A 15,493-nucleotide genomic window follows, 5' to 3' on the forward strand; every position below is an offset into this window, starting at 1 on the left:
GCTGAACCGGTATTCCATCACCTCTACTAGCTTTGTTCATAGTGATGTTTCCTAAGGCCCATTTTACTTCACACTCCAAGATATCTGACTCTAGGTGAGTGAACACACCATCATGGTTATCTGGGTCATGAAGATGTTTTTGTATAGATCTTCTGTGTATTTTTACCACCTCTTAATATATTTTGCTTCTGTTAGTTCCATATAATTTCTGTTCTTCATTATGCCCATCTTTGCATGAAATATTCCCTTAGTATCTCTAATTTTCTTGAAAAGATCTCTAGTCTTCTATTTCTTTACGTTGATCACTGAGGAAGGCTTTCTTATCTCTCCTTGCTATTCTTTGCAACTCTGCATTCAAATGGGTATATCTTTCCTTTTCTCCTTTACCTTTAGCTTCTCTTCTTTTCCCAGCTTTTTGTAAGGCCTCCTCAGACAACTATTTTCCCTTTTTTCATTTCTTTTTCTTGTGGATGGTCTTTATCACTGTCTCCTGTACAATGCCACAAACCTCTGTCCGTAGTTCTTCAGGCATTCTGTCTATCAGATCTAGTCCCTTGAATTTATTTGTCACTTCCACTGTATAGTCATAAGGGATTTGATTTAGGTCATACCTGAATGGTCTAGTGGTTTTCCTTACTTTCTTCAATTTAAGTCTGAATTTGGCAATAAGGAGTTCATGATATGAGCCACAGTCAACTCCCAGTCTTGTTTTTGCTGACTGTATAGAGCTCCATCTTTGGCTGCAAAAAATATAATCAATACCCTCTCCCATTCAGTATGTTGCTTTTTCTTTTCGCTGATAGTTTCCTTCCTTGTGTTTTATTTTTAGTTTGATATAATCTAATTTGTTTATTTTTTATTGTGCTGCCCTTGCCCTAGGGTAGATCCAAAAATATTACTAAGACCAATGTCAATCAGTATCCTGCCTGTGTTTTCAGCCAGGGGTTTATCATTTGAGGTTTCACATTTAAATCTTTACATCATTTTGATTTTATTTTTGTATATGGTTAAAAAAATTTGTCCCCTTTGTTTCTTTTATATATTGCAATATTTAGAAGAAATTGTATTTTCCTCACTATGTATTTATTACTTCATTGTCCTAAATTAAGTAGCCATGTAATTATGGGTTTATTTCTGGGTTCTCTATTTTTTCCATTGAGACATATGTCTATCTTTTGTGCCAGTTCCATACTACTTTGATTAATATAACTTTGTTTCAAAGTTTGAAATCATGGACTGTGATACCCAGCACTGTTCTTTTTTAATATTATTTAATTATTCAGGGTATCTTATTGTTTGTTCAGTGTGAATTTTTCAATTATTTTGTGTAGTTCTGTGGAAAACAAAATGCTGTTGCTATTTCAATAGGAGTTGCATTGAATCTGTAGTTTGCTTTATGGTAATATGGACATTTTAATAATATTAATGTTCTGGTCCATTAGTACGGTATCAGTCATTTCAGTTGCTCAGTCATGTCTGACTCTTTCTGACCTCATGGACTGCAGCATGCCAGACTTCCCTGTCCATCACCAACTCCCAAAGCTTACTCAAACTGATGTCCATCAAGTCAGTGCCATCCAATCATCTCATCCTCTGTTGTCCCCTTCTCCTCCTGCCTTCAGTCTTTCCCAGCATCAGGATTTTTTTTCAAATGAGTGTTCTTCACATCAGGTTGCCAAAGTATTAGAGTTTCAGCCTCAGACTCAATCCTTCCAGTGAATGTTCAGGACTGATTTCCTTTAGGATGGACTGGTTGGATCTCCTTGCAGTCCAAGGGAGTTCAAGTGTCTTCTCCAACACCATAGTTCAAAAGCATCAATTCTTTGGCATTCAGCTTTCTTTATAGTCCAACTCTTACACCCATACATGACTACTGGAAAAACCATAGCCTTGACCTTTTTTTGGCAAAGTAATGTCTCTTCTTTTTAATATGCTGTCTAAGCTGGTCATAGCTTTTCTTCCAAGGAGCCAATGTCTTAATTTCATGGCTGCAGTCACATTCTGCAGTGAGTTTGAGCCCAAGATAATAAAGTTTCTCACTGTTTCCATTGTTTCCTTATCTATCTCCCCATTTATTTGTGATGTAGTCAATGTCTTTCACTAGTGTCTTATAGTTTTCTGGGTATAAGTCTTTTACCTCAGGTTGACCAGATCTATTCCTTATTCTTTCTGATGCAATTTTAAATGGGATTGTTTTCTGAATTTTTCTCATAGTTTGTATGTAGTGTATAGAAATGCAAAAAGATTCTGTATATTGATGTTTTATCTTGTAAGTTTATTAAACTATTAATCTTAATCATTTTACTGGTGGAGTTTTAGCGTTTTCTATATATAGTATCATGTCATCTGTTAATAGTGATAGTTTCACTTCTCTTTCAGTTTAGTTGCTTTCTTTTCATGTATGATTTCTGTAGCTGAAACATCTAATACTGTGTTGAACAAAAGTTCCAAGAGTGCATATCCTTGTTTTCTTCCTAAAATTAGAGGAAAAACTTTTAACTTTTCACCATTGAGTTTAGCTTTTCATCATAATGTTAGCTGTGGTTTTGTAATATTTGGCCTTTATTATGTTTCCTCAATATTTTTGTGGCTTGGTTACTGCTGCTGTTGCTAAGTCGCTTCAGTCATGTCCAACTTTTAGCGCCCTCATGGACTGCAGCCTACCAGACTCCTCCATCCATGGGCTTTTCCAGGCAAGAGTACTGGAGTGGGTTGCCTTTCAATGTGGCTTGGTTGCTGATTCATTTTTATAACTGAATGATATTCCACTGAAGAGAAATATCATAGTTTATCCATCTATTGAAGGACATCTTGTTTTCAGTTTTTGGTGATGATAAAGTTTTAAAAAACATTTTTGCACAGACTTTTGCTTGGTCATAAGTTTTGAAATCAATTTGGCAAATATCTAGGAGAACAATTACAAGATCAAATGCTAAAACTATGTTTAGCTTTGTAAAATGCTGGCAGGCTGTCTTCCAAAGTCTCTGTACCATTTTTCATTCACAGCAGGAATGAAGGAGAGGTCTTATTTCTGATTTCATGCTGGTATTTAGTATTGTCACATTTTTGGATTTTAGCCAGTTTAATTGGTGTGTTGTGCTGTCTCTTTGTAGTTTTTTTTTTTTTTTAACTTTACATAATTGTATTAGTTTTGCCAAATATCAAAATGAATCCGCCACAGGTATACATGTGTTTCCATTCCTGAACCCTCCTCCCTCCTCCCTCCTCCCTCCCCATACCATCCCTCCGGGTCGTCCCAGTGCTCTAGCCCCAAGCATCCAGTATCATGCATCGATCCTGGACTGGCATCTCGTTTCATACATGATATTTTACATGTTTCAATGCCATTCTCCCAAATCTTCCCACCCTCTCCCTCTCCCACAGAGTCCATAAGACTGTTCTATACATCTGTGTCTCTTTTGCTATCTCGTACACAGGGTTATTGTTACCATCTTTCTAAATTCCATATATATGCGTTAGTATACTGTATTGGTGTTTTCCCTTCTGGCTTACTTCACTCTGTATAATAGGCTCCAGTTTCATCCACCTCATTAGAACTGATTCAAATGTATTCTTTTTAATGGCTGAGTAATACTCCATTGTGTATATGTACCACAGCTTTCTTATCCATTCATCTGCTGATGGGCATCTAGGTTGCTTCCATGTCCTGGCTATTATAAACAGTGCTGCGATGAACATTGGGGTACACGTGTCTCTTTCCCTTCTGGTTTCCTCAGTGTGTATACCCAGCAGTGGGATTGCTGGATCATAAGGCAGTTCTATTTCCAGTTTTTTAAGGAATCTCCACACTGTTCTCCATAGTGGCTGTACTAGTTTGCATTCCCACCAACAGTGTAAGAGAGTTCCCTTTTCTCCACACCCTCTCCAGCAGTTATTATTTGTAGACTTTTGGATCACAGCCATTCTGACTGGTGTGAAATGGTACCTCATAGTGGTTTTGATTTGCATTTCTTTGATAATGAGTGATGTTGAGCATCTTTTCATGTGTTTGTTAGCCCTCTGTATGTCTTCGTTGGAGAAATGTCTATTTAGTTCTTTGGCCCATTTTTTGATTGGGTTATTTATTTTTCTGGAGTTGAGCTGTAGGAGTTGCTTATATATTTTTGAGATTAGTTGTTTGTCAGTTGCTTCATTTGCTATTATTTTCTCCCATTCTGAAGGCTGTCTTTTCACCTTGCTAATGGTTTCCTTTGATGTGCAGAAGCTTTTAAGGTTAATTAGGTCCCATTTGTTTATTTTTGCTTTTATTTCCAATATTCTGGGAGGTGGGTCATAGAGGATCCTGCTGTGATGTATGTCAGAGAGTGTTTTGCTTATGTCCTCCTCTAGGAGTTTTATAGTTTCTGGTCTTACATTTAGATCTTTAATCCATTTTGAGTTTATTTTTGTGTATGGTGTTAGAAAGTGTTCTAGTTTCATTCTTTTACAAGTGGTTGACCAGATTTCCCAGCACCACTTGTTAAAGAGATTGTCTTTAATCTATTGTATATTCTTGCCTCCTTTGTCAAAGATAAGGTGTCCATATGTGCATGGATTTATCTCTGGGCTTTCTATTTTGTTCCATTGATCTATATTTCTGTCTTTGTGCCAGTACCACACTGTCTTGATGACTGTGGCTTTGTAGTAGAGCCTGAAGTCAGGTAGGTTGATTCCTCCAGTTCCATTCTTCTTTCTCAAGATCGCTTTGGCTATTCGAGGTTTTTTGTATTTCCATACAAACTGTGAAATTATTTGTTCTAGCTCTGTGAAGAATACTGTTGGTAGCTTGATAGGGATTGCATTGAATCTATAAATTGCTTTGGGTAGTATACTCATTTTCACTATATTGATTCTATGTGTCCATAACAGCATATAATATTGACTACCTCTTCATATACTAATCTGTTGCTGGTACATCTATTTCATTAAGTGTCCAAATCATTTCCACATTTTTAATTGTGTCATTTACTTTCACTCCTAAGTGTGAGTTTATATTGTACATTTTTTCTACTAATTTTTTTCTTTCCTTTTTTTTTTTTTTAGGTTTTACATTTATTTTTTTTTTTTAATTGAAGACTAGTTGCTGTACAGAATTGTGTTAGTTTCTGCCAAACATCAATGTGAATCAGCCATAGGCATACACACGCCCCTTCCCTCTTGAATCTCCCTCCCTTCTCCTGCCCTTCCCACCCCTCTAAGTTGTTACGGACCCCTGGTTGAGTTCCCTGAGTCATACAGCAAACTTCCATTAGCTATTCATTTTATATATAGTAATGTAAGTTTCCATGTTACTCTCTCCATGTATCCCACCTCTCCTTCCTCCCCCACCTCCTTGTCCCTAATCTACTGATTTTTTATATATGATTTGCAATTTTATTTCTCCCAGTCAGTGACTACTCCTTACATTTTCTTAACAGTGTCTACAGCAGAGCAGAGGTTTTTCATTTCAATAAACACTCAAATCAATTGTTTTATAGGTTGTAATTTTGGATTTTGTATCTAAAACACATAATCAAACCAAAAATCACATCAGTTTTTGCCTAGAATTTTTTCCTGTAAATGTTATAGTATTATTATTTTTTAAATTTAATTTTAAGATCCACTTTGGGTTAATTTTCATGAAAGATATGTGATCTATCATCTGCCTCTAGGTTAAATTTTTGGCATTTTTAAGAACCATTTGTTGAGAAAACTGTCATTCATACATTAAATTTTCTTTACTCCTGTCAAAAATTAACTTACTATATTTATGTGATTCCATGACAGGCTTCCCAGGTGGCTCAGTAGTAAGGAATCCTCTTGCCAATGCAAGAGACTCTGGAGATGCAAGTTTGATCCCTGGGTTGGGAAGATCCCCTAGAAGTGGAAATGACAACTCACTCCAGTATTTTTTCCTGAAAAATCCCATACACAGAGGAGCCTGGCGAGCTATATTCCAGATGACTGCAAAGAGTTGGACACAACTGAGTGACTGAAAATACACTACAGGCTTGCTTTTTGTTCCATTAATCTATTTGTCTATTCTTTCACTGATACCATTGTGTCTAATTACAAAAGAGTTGTTATAAGTCCAGAATTAGAATAGTGTCAGTCCTCAGATTTTATTCTTTTCCAGTATTTTGTTGGTAATTTCTGAGCTCCTGCTTTTTCATATAAATTTTTAAATTATTTGTTGGTAGCTGCAAAGCAACTTGCTTGGATTTTCAATGAAATGGCCTTAGATTTATAAATAAAGTTATTAATAATTGTCATCTTTAATATATTGTCTATTTATGGACACAAAATTACTCTCCACTTACTTAGATGATCTTTAATTTCTTTCATCAGAGCTCTTTCTTTTAAATCTTCCCCATACAAATCTTGGAAATATTTTGTGGACACGTAGCTGCATGGTTTTTTTTGTTTTTTGGTTTTTTTTTTTTTGCAATTATTGTAATACATGTACCATGGTAATGCTAACCAAAAGATGCTGGAGTAGCTGCATTAATTTCAGACATAGAAGACTTCAGAATAAAGCAAAAATTTTTTAAAAATTATGAAAAAATTATTACAAATAACACAGGGATTAATATTACATGAAGACTTTTTTTTGCCGTTTATTTGTTATTGGAGGTTGGGGTTGTTGGGAGGCACAGTGCAAAATAGCCTTGAAGGAGAAGGTCCTTGGGAAAATGGCAAAGGGCCTGAAGTACCCAGGCATTGTTTACTGAGAGCTGAAAACCATTTCCTGCCTTTGGCTATGCTTGGTGCCAAAATTTAGTGATTAAACATTAAAGACGTTGCTTGAGAAAATGGGTCATGGATAAACACATGGGTCGTTAAGAACACGCTGGTCCTTGAAGTATCATTTACTGATTGTATCTTAGCCTTGTACATGCTCTGCTGGCCGTATGCTCTAAGCTCTTTTTTCCTTGCTCCTATAAAAAGGCTTGACTGCAGAAATAAAGTTGTCAGTCCTTGCAGAGACTGTCCGAGCATTGTTCTTTCAGGTTCTCCATTTCCAAGTCCCGGGGAAGAAAATTCCCACAGGTGGTGCCTGAACAGGGACTTGAAGGAAGACTGAACAAAGGGGCGAGCCCTGCAGAAAGAGATAAGCAGGATGGGACAACATAGCAGTAAGATTCCTTTCATTTCTATAATGCATCACTTTTTGAAACAAAATGGTGTTAATGTTTCAAGAGATCAGTTGAACAAGTTCTATTGTATTTTACTGGAACATAATCCGTGGTTCCCAGAGGAGGGGACACTCGATCTAGACATATGGAAAAGAAAAGGGTTAAGAATAATGTTTTGTGAGCATATCGGCAAGGAGTCCGTATTCCCCCTCAATGGTGGGTTACATGGTCACGCATATGGGCTGTCATAGAACAAATTGAAGGGCATAATGTTGATCTGGAAGTGGAGACTGTTAAATCTTTACATGAATATGAGCTTGAGGAACAAGATACGCAAGGTGCTTTGAAATATAAGAATGTTATGCTCAATCAGACACAATCCCTGGAAAAACAGCTCGGAGACGTATGTATACAGGATGTGTCGAAGCCGAAACCACTTAGAGCGGAGGTCATTTCATTTAACGGACAGCCCAAATCTGAGGTTTTCCCTTCTGCTCCGCCGGTAACAGCAGTTGCTAACTTTTCTCGTACTAACCATTTCACTCCTCCTCGGGAGATGCCTGCTTGCGCTTTCGCTTTCCCAATACAGTTTGATCAACCTGCCCAAGGCCAGAATGCTTGGGCTGGTTTAGATTTTGGTATGTTGTCTAGCTTTAAGAAAGCATGCACTCTGTATAGACCTACTTCTCCTTACTGTGTAGAATTCCTCAGAGGTTGAGCTGATCATTGGATGCCATACGATTTTTTTTCAAGTAGCAAAGATGGTTCTAAATCCTCAACAAGTACTTCAGTGGCAAATGTGGGTTGGTGATGAAGCCTGACAAATGATGATTGACCAGCAATCTCGTGGTAACCCCGCCAATTTAACCTATGATATACTCACTGGAATGGAAGCCATGGCCGATATGACTGTGCAATTAGCTAATATTACCCCTCAGATGTTGTATTTCATTAAAGAAATTTCTTGCAGAGCATGGGCAAAGGTTGATAGTGTTAACTCTGATGGTTCATTTGTCAAGATTACCAAGGGACATGAGGAGGAATATGCCCAATTTATAGGAAAATTAAAGGATGCCGTCAAAAAATCTATCAAAGATGAAACCTTACAAAATATTATTTTAAAACAACTTGCCTTTGAAAATGATAATGAGGAATGTCGATCCATGCTTAGACCAATTCGAGAAACCGGTTCTCTTATGGAATATTTGAAAGCTTGTAGAGATATTAGATCTATGTCCCATAGAGCAAAATTAGCAGCACTAGAAACTTTTAATGTGAAAAAGGCTGCCAATGCTAAATGTTTTAACTGCAGGAAGGCTGGCCATATGAAAAAGCAATGCCGCATGCCAGTACAAACAGCTAAAAATACTACTACTCCTAATAAAAAAAGACCCCCAGGAATTTGCCCAAAATGTAAAAAGGGATTCCATTGGTTGAATGAATGTTGTTCCAAATTCAATAAGGTTGGAAATGCATTAACTACAGAGGTACAACAAAAACAACAGGGAAACTAATAAAGGGGCTATCCTCAGCCCCACTACAAAAGGAGGACCTCACATCATGACACTACAAGCAGCTACATCTAAGAGTGCTTGCATTGATATACCTAGTCCTTATGACATGGAGTTAATAGAACTATACAATCCTCATAAAATCCCTACTGGATATTACGGTCCAATCCCACCCAGAACAGTTGGACTAATTTTGGGACGTAGCAGCTGTACAATGAAAGTTTTAGTAGTGCTGACTGGAGTTGTGGATGAAGATTATGAAGGAGAGATACATGTCATGGTGAATGTCGTAAAATTAGGAAATGTATATCTACAAAAAGGGGAACGCTTTGCACAATTATTACTTTTGCCAAACGTCAGACCATTGAGGGCATTTGCTAAAATTAGGCAGGGGGGTTTTGGTAGCACCAATCTTACCGCCGCACCATCTACCTTATTAAAGGAACATCAAAAGCCTATGCTTACTCTAAAGATATGGGGAAAAATTTCACAGGTATGTTGGATACAGGAGCTGACATTTCCATTATTAGAATTGAAGAATGGCCCCTTGAATGGGGTAAGACTGTGGCTCCTTCCAGACTGTTAGGGATAGGTGAGGCTGATGCTACACAAACTTTTGTCAGTGCATCCTATTTACAAGCTTATGGTCCCGATCAAATTGTAGCTTACATCAAACCGTATATTACCAGTATCCCTATTAATTTGTGGGGAAGGGATTTTCTTAAACAAACAAAAGCTACAATCTCTCTAAATGAGCCTATTTAGTGGGGGCCATTGTTAACACCACTGCCTCTCGATTGGGAATCTGATGCCCCAGTATGGACACCTCAATGGCCCCTAACTAAAGAAAAGTTGGCAACTCTCACACAATTAGCAAATGAACAACTACAGAAAAATCATATACAGCCTTCATTTTCCCCATGGAACTCTCCCGTTTTTGTAATAAAAAAGAAATCAGGAAAATGGCAAATGTTGATAGATTTAGGAAATGTTAATAATACTATAACTCCTATGGGGCACTTACAACATGGATTGCCCTCCCCTTCCATGGTGCCAAAAGGATGGTCTGTAATTATTATTTATTTACAAGACTGCTTTTTTTTTTTTTTACTATACCTTTGCATCCTAAAGATAGAAAACATTTTGCTTTTTCAGTTCTTTCTATAAATCACATGGCTCCTGTTAAAAGATTTCAATGGAAGGTTTTACCTCAGGAAATGATGAACTCTCCTACCATTTGCCAATATCTCATATCTGTTTTATTACAACCCAGTAGAAATAAATATCCTACTGCCTTCATAATTCATTGTATGGATGATATACTCCTCTCCATGGAATCTGAACTCTGTTTACAGCAATTATATGATGAAGTCACTACCACTCTTCAAAATCATGGCCTGCTTGTTGCGTCAGATAAGATTCAATTGAAAGCACCCTTTAATTACTTAGGACATGTTATGGAAGAATCTAAGATAAAACCTCAAAAAACTCAAATCTCTGTACATTCTCTATGCACGTTAAATGATTTTCAAAAGTTGATAGGAGATATTAATTGGCTTTGGCCGTCTATTGGCATTCCCACCTATACATTACAAAATTTATTTAAAATTTTAGAGGGACCTCCTGACCCTAATAGTCCTAGACAGCTAACAAAAGAAGTGGAAGAAGAATTAAAATTTGTTGAAAAACGCATTCAACAAGCTTTCACAACTCAGCTGGATCATACCCAACCCGTCTGTTTATATATATATTCCCCACCAAACATTCACCTACTGCAATCATAGCTCAATACAGCCTGATAGAATGGGTATATCTACAGACTAAACAGTTTAAAAAAAAATCTTATCATACATTGAGAAAATAGGGCAGCTAATTGTATCAGGAAGGAGCCGTGTACAAACCTTAACTGGATTTGATTCATATGCAATACATGTCCCCTTGACAAAAAAGGAATTACACATTGCCTTACAGTATAACACAACCATGCAAATAGAGTTAAGTGATTTTCAGAACGTTATCTCATTCCATTTGCCGAAAGGAAAATTGTGGGACTTCCTACAATTTACTAAATTTGTAGTAACTAATATCATTGCCTCCAAGCCTATTTCAAATGCACCTACCTATTTCATTGATGGCAACAAGAAAGGCATAGCTGGGATCGTCAGCCCTGATATCAAAGAGAAATTACCCACTACCTATTCTTCAGTACAAAGAGTTGAATTGTATGCTGTATATGCTCTTTTGTCTCTTCAACCATTATCTTTCAATGTATATACTGATTCCAAATACCTTGCTTCCCTTTTCCCCGATTTTGTTACTGTCTTTTTATACAACCTAGATGAAGAATTACATATTCTCTTTTCAAGGACTCAAGCCTTAATTTGATCACGTACGGAACCTTTCTTCACTGCACATATACGTGCTCATTCAGGTTTACCTGGCCCCCTGGCAGCAGGAAATGATGCTGTTGATAGGTTCATAGCTCCTGTCTTATGTCTGCTATTGACGAACATGCTAATCTTCATACCAATGCTAAAAGATTGCACTCTAAATACCATATTCCCTTCACTGAAGCAAGACATATCATTAAATCCTGTGACGTCTGCGCTCCTCTGCCCTTATGTACCACAGTTTTGGGAGTTAATCCTCATGGGCAACAACCTAACTCCCTTTGGCAATCTGACTTCACTCATTGCTCCTTCGGAAAGTTCTCTTTGCTTTTTGTCTCAGTTGATACATTTTCAGGTTTTATATAGGCAGTGCCTGTCTCTTCAGAATCCAGCAAACACACCATTTCCGTGCTTTTACTCACCTTCCCTGTTATGGGGATACCTTTGGTCTTAAAAACAGATAATGGGCCTGCGTTTACCTCTCACTCGTTCCGTTCATTTCCAATGCAATGGAATATAACGCACATCACGGGGATACCCTATAATCCCCAGGGTCAAGCAATTATCGAAATAGCCCATCGTACTCTTAAAACTCATTTATTAAAACAGAAAGGGGGAATATGGAAGAGAAGATACACTTCTTATTCTATGAACCCTCAATTGTTATTATCTTTAACTCTTTATTCCTTAAATTTTTTAAATGTAATAAAAGATAGTTCTGATACTCGTGCAGACAGACATTTTGCAGAGGAAAACAGTAAGAAACTGTTAGAAGTCAACACACCAATATGGTATGAACAGTTTAATCAATGGTTGCCAGGAATCTTATGACTCCTAGGCAGAGGTTACAGTCTTGTAGTTGCAGATGGAGAAGAAATCTGGGTTCCACTTCGCCATGTCTGTTACTGAGAAGGACCCCAAGAGTGGACTCCCCCGACAGGTGACATAGCTGATGTGAAGGGTCTCGTCAATGACCATAGAGGAGCCAAAGAGAAAACGTCAACATCTGAACCCCTACCTGACATGGGCTCAGGTAAAAAATGACCCCTCAGGCTGAACAAACACTGAAGGTTACTGGAACTCCCATGACTCCAGATAAGCTGTTTCTGGCAATGCTAGCTGTTCTCTCTTGCTCCTCTGGGGTAAGTGTGGAATATCTTTACTGGGCATACCTACCTAATCCACCCTTGTTGTCCATACTGGATTGGGTCAACAAGGCTCCTGTGGTATTCACCAATGACAGCCTGCACTTCCCAGCTCCATGGTCAACACAAAGACCAATTCATGAAGAAGATGAAGGAAGAAAAATAAATATTTCTATTGGATTCAAAACTTTACCCATATGTTTCGGATTTCACCCTTTATGCATAACTATATTCCCCCAATGGTGGGCTTACTCAGCACACAATGGTTCTGCCTATCATATAGGAATGTTTGCAACCACATCCTTCCTGCTAAATGGCTCTGAGAGGCATTATCCTGGACAAATAGTTAACTATACTAATTCACTCTTCCAGCCTGAAGAACCAATATGTGATGTTGTATCATGGATAAGGAAGCAATCAATTCAATCTCTATATTGGTCAGATTGTCAGGGACAGTTTGAGAAAATCTCTATCATTCAGCAGAATCAATTTATATTTAATTTCATTGACTGGGGGCCCCACAGATTGTGAACTGCTCTGAGGAACAGGAAAAGAACCGTAACTGTTCCTGGTATAATAAGTCCAATGTGTGGGGATTTCATAAGACCAATACTAGCTTTTGGACTGATAAAGACATACTGTTAAATTGGAATACTGGAGGATTGTCTCCACCTTGACCCAGAATCATAGTCCCTACCGTGGGACCTGAGCAATGGCACGTGTGGAAGATTCCTGCTGCACTGGAGCACTTTGCCAGTGTGTATGGGACTGTGAAAGCCTTAAAACCTCAAAACTATACCTTTTTATACAATAGTACAGGTTATATCCAATCTTGTGTGCACCTCCCATACATGTTTATTGTGGGTAACTTTGATATGGATCTTTCTGCTAAAATTGTTAACAGTACAGCATGTGCCTTGTATACGTGTTTAAACCATACTATTTCATATCATAATGTCAACATTGCAATAGTCAAGCAAAGATCTGAATTGTGGCTTCCTGTTAACCTAACAACCATGGACCAACTCTGTATTTCTCTCAGTTTTGCTCAAATATGGCTTAAGGAGGTCAAAGTGCATAATAGGATGGATTATTGCTGGCATCCTTAGTCTAATATCTATTGTTACAGTAGGAACCCTATTTGGTATGGCACTACACAATTCTATACAGAATCATGATTTTATAACTGCTTGGCACAAAGATTCCCATAATCTCTGGACTCAACAAGCTCAAATAGATCAGCAATTGCAAACACGAATTAATGAATTACAAACAGTGGTAATTAATATCAAGGAGATCAAGTACAGCAACTTACTTTCCTAACACATATATGTTGTCACTGGAATTTTACTTCTTTCTGTCTGACTAACATGCCCTATAATGGCACTGAGTATCCTTGGGACAAAGTTAAAGTGCATTTTCAGGATCTCATGGATAACTCAAGTTTGGACATCAACCTTCTAAAACAACAAATTGCTAATTTTCAAGTTAAAATACCTAAGGAATTATATATCACCCAATTTTATGATATTTTAACCAAAACATTATCCTCTCTGGATCCCAGAACTTGGTTTTCAGGAGGCAACTTTTTTATGTATGTATTAATTGCTCTGCTTTTTCTGTCATTGTTTGTAGGATACAGATGTCTCTACTCAAGACTCCAGGCCTCCCACAGTGGAGTCCAACTAGCAGCTGCCATGCTTAAACTAGAAACAAAAGGAGGATATGTTGGGAGGCACTGTGCAAAATAGCCTTGAAGGAGAAGGTCCTTGGGAAAATGGTGAAGGGCCCAAAGTACCCAGGCATTGTGTACTGATAGCTGAAAACCATTTCCTGCCTTTGGCTATGCTTGGTGCCAAAATTTAGTGATTAAACATTAAAGACGTTGCTTGAGAAAATGGGTCATGGATAAACACATGGGTCGTTAAGAACACGCTGGTCCTTGAAGTATCTTTTACTGATTATATCTTAGCCTTGTATATGTTCTGCTGGCCATATGCTCTAAGCTCTTTGTTCCTTGCTCCTATAAAAAGGCCTGACTGCAGAAATAAAGTTGTCAGTCCTTGCAGAGACTGTTCGACCGTTGTTCTTTCAGGTTAGCTGTTTCCAAGTCCCAGGGAAGAAAATTCCCACAGGGGTCTCAGGTGAAACTATTGCAAATAATATTCTGGATCATAAACATGACATATACAGAATAGCTAAATGATTTCTAAGGATAACAAATTAATTAGATAATTATTTGTATTAGATTGTTATTCAAATCATTAATATATGTTACTAAATAATATTGCACAGATTTTACTTAAGAAGAAGTCTTCAGTGTAATAAATAGGAAATTTAGAAAAGAATCCTCATAACTTAAGATATTACCCATTGAATAATAAAAGTTACATATATCAGTTGTTTTTAAATGCTATTAATAGGACCATAGACATAACAACTTTTGAAATGTGTTTTGTACAGAATCAAATTCCATTATGGTTAAAATGTTTTCAAAATGTATTTAATTTTTATAGTCATCTGTAAACTGTTTCTGAGAAAATTCAGTGAAATAAAAATAGATCATGTAGCACAAGCATCCTAATATTACAGAATGAAAACTTCATTTTGAAAAAAGAAATGAATAAATGGTAGAAAGAGCAAAAGATGTTTGCCTACAAACGTTAGTCATTTTGCTCTTACCTATTTGAAACATTATTTATGAAGTATTTTATGGATATGATTATGCTTATTGAAAAACACACTTACCTGTTACTACACTTCTGCTCTGGTCTTAGACATGGGAAATGTTAGTAGAACAGTGATAAAAGATTAAATAAGTGGAAAACTATAGTTGAAGGTATGTGTCAGGACATGTCTTCAAACCAGAAAAAAAGCTAGATAAGATTAATATCCAAGTTGACAAACAAAACATTGATCCAGTTACAGTGAAAGACTGAAGAAAATATTTTTTTGAACAACCTGAAGCACCTTGAAATGCAACTCCTGGTTACAAAAGCATAGTGGCCACATTAGTGCCCCAAATTGTCTATGACAATTGCAATTAAACTGAGCTGTGGCGATATTTGTAATCTGAAATGAACATATAAGCATTTCCAATTCCCTACTATGTTTGTTGTGTACTTCACAATGCAAATTTTAGAAATGTCAGGGAAACCTTTTAAGTTTGGAAACTTGAAAGCCCACCTTGACTGGCTCCATTTGAAAGAAGGCAAGCCATATTGTTCTCAAATTGAGTTACTATCTTGCATTTCCACAGAGTAAATCTTCAGTGAAGGACTTGTATTGTTTCCTGCATACCCAGTGTGAAATAATGCATTTCACTTGAAAAA

General features: G+C 37.1%; 1 pseudogene; it reads left to right on the forward strand.

Moving 5' to 3' along the window:
- Nucleotides 1–12,056: 12,056 nt before the first annotated feature.
- LOC147361343 (endogenous retrovirus group K member 25 Env polyprotein-like) lies at nt 12,057–13,883 on the forward strand (annotated as a pseudogene).
- The last annotated feature ends 1,610 nt before the right edge of the window (nt 13,884–15,493 follow it).

The sequence above is a fragment of the Bos grunniens genome, chromosome 12 (genome assembly GCF_055505025.1).
Source record: "Bos grunniens cultivar Pamir isolate PY7600 chromosome 12, Bosgru_T2T1.0, whole genome shotgun sequence".
Classification (NCBI taxonomy): Eukaryota; Metazoa; Chordata; class Mammalia; order Artiodactyla; family Bovidae; genus Bos; species Bos grunniens.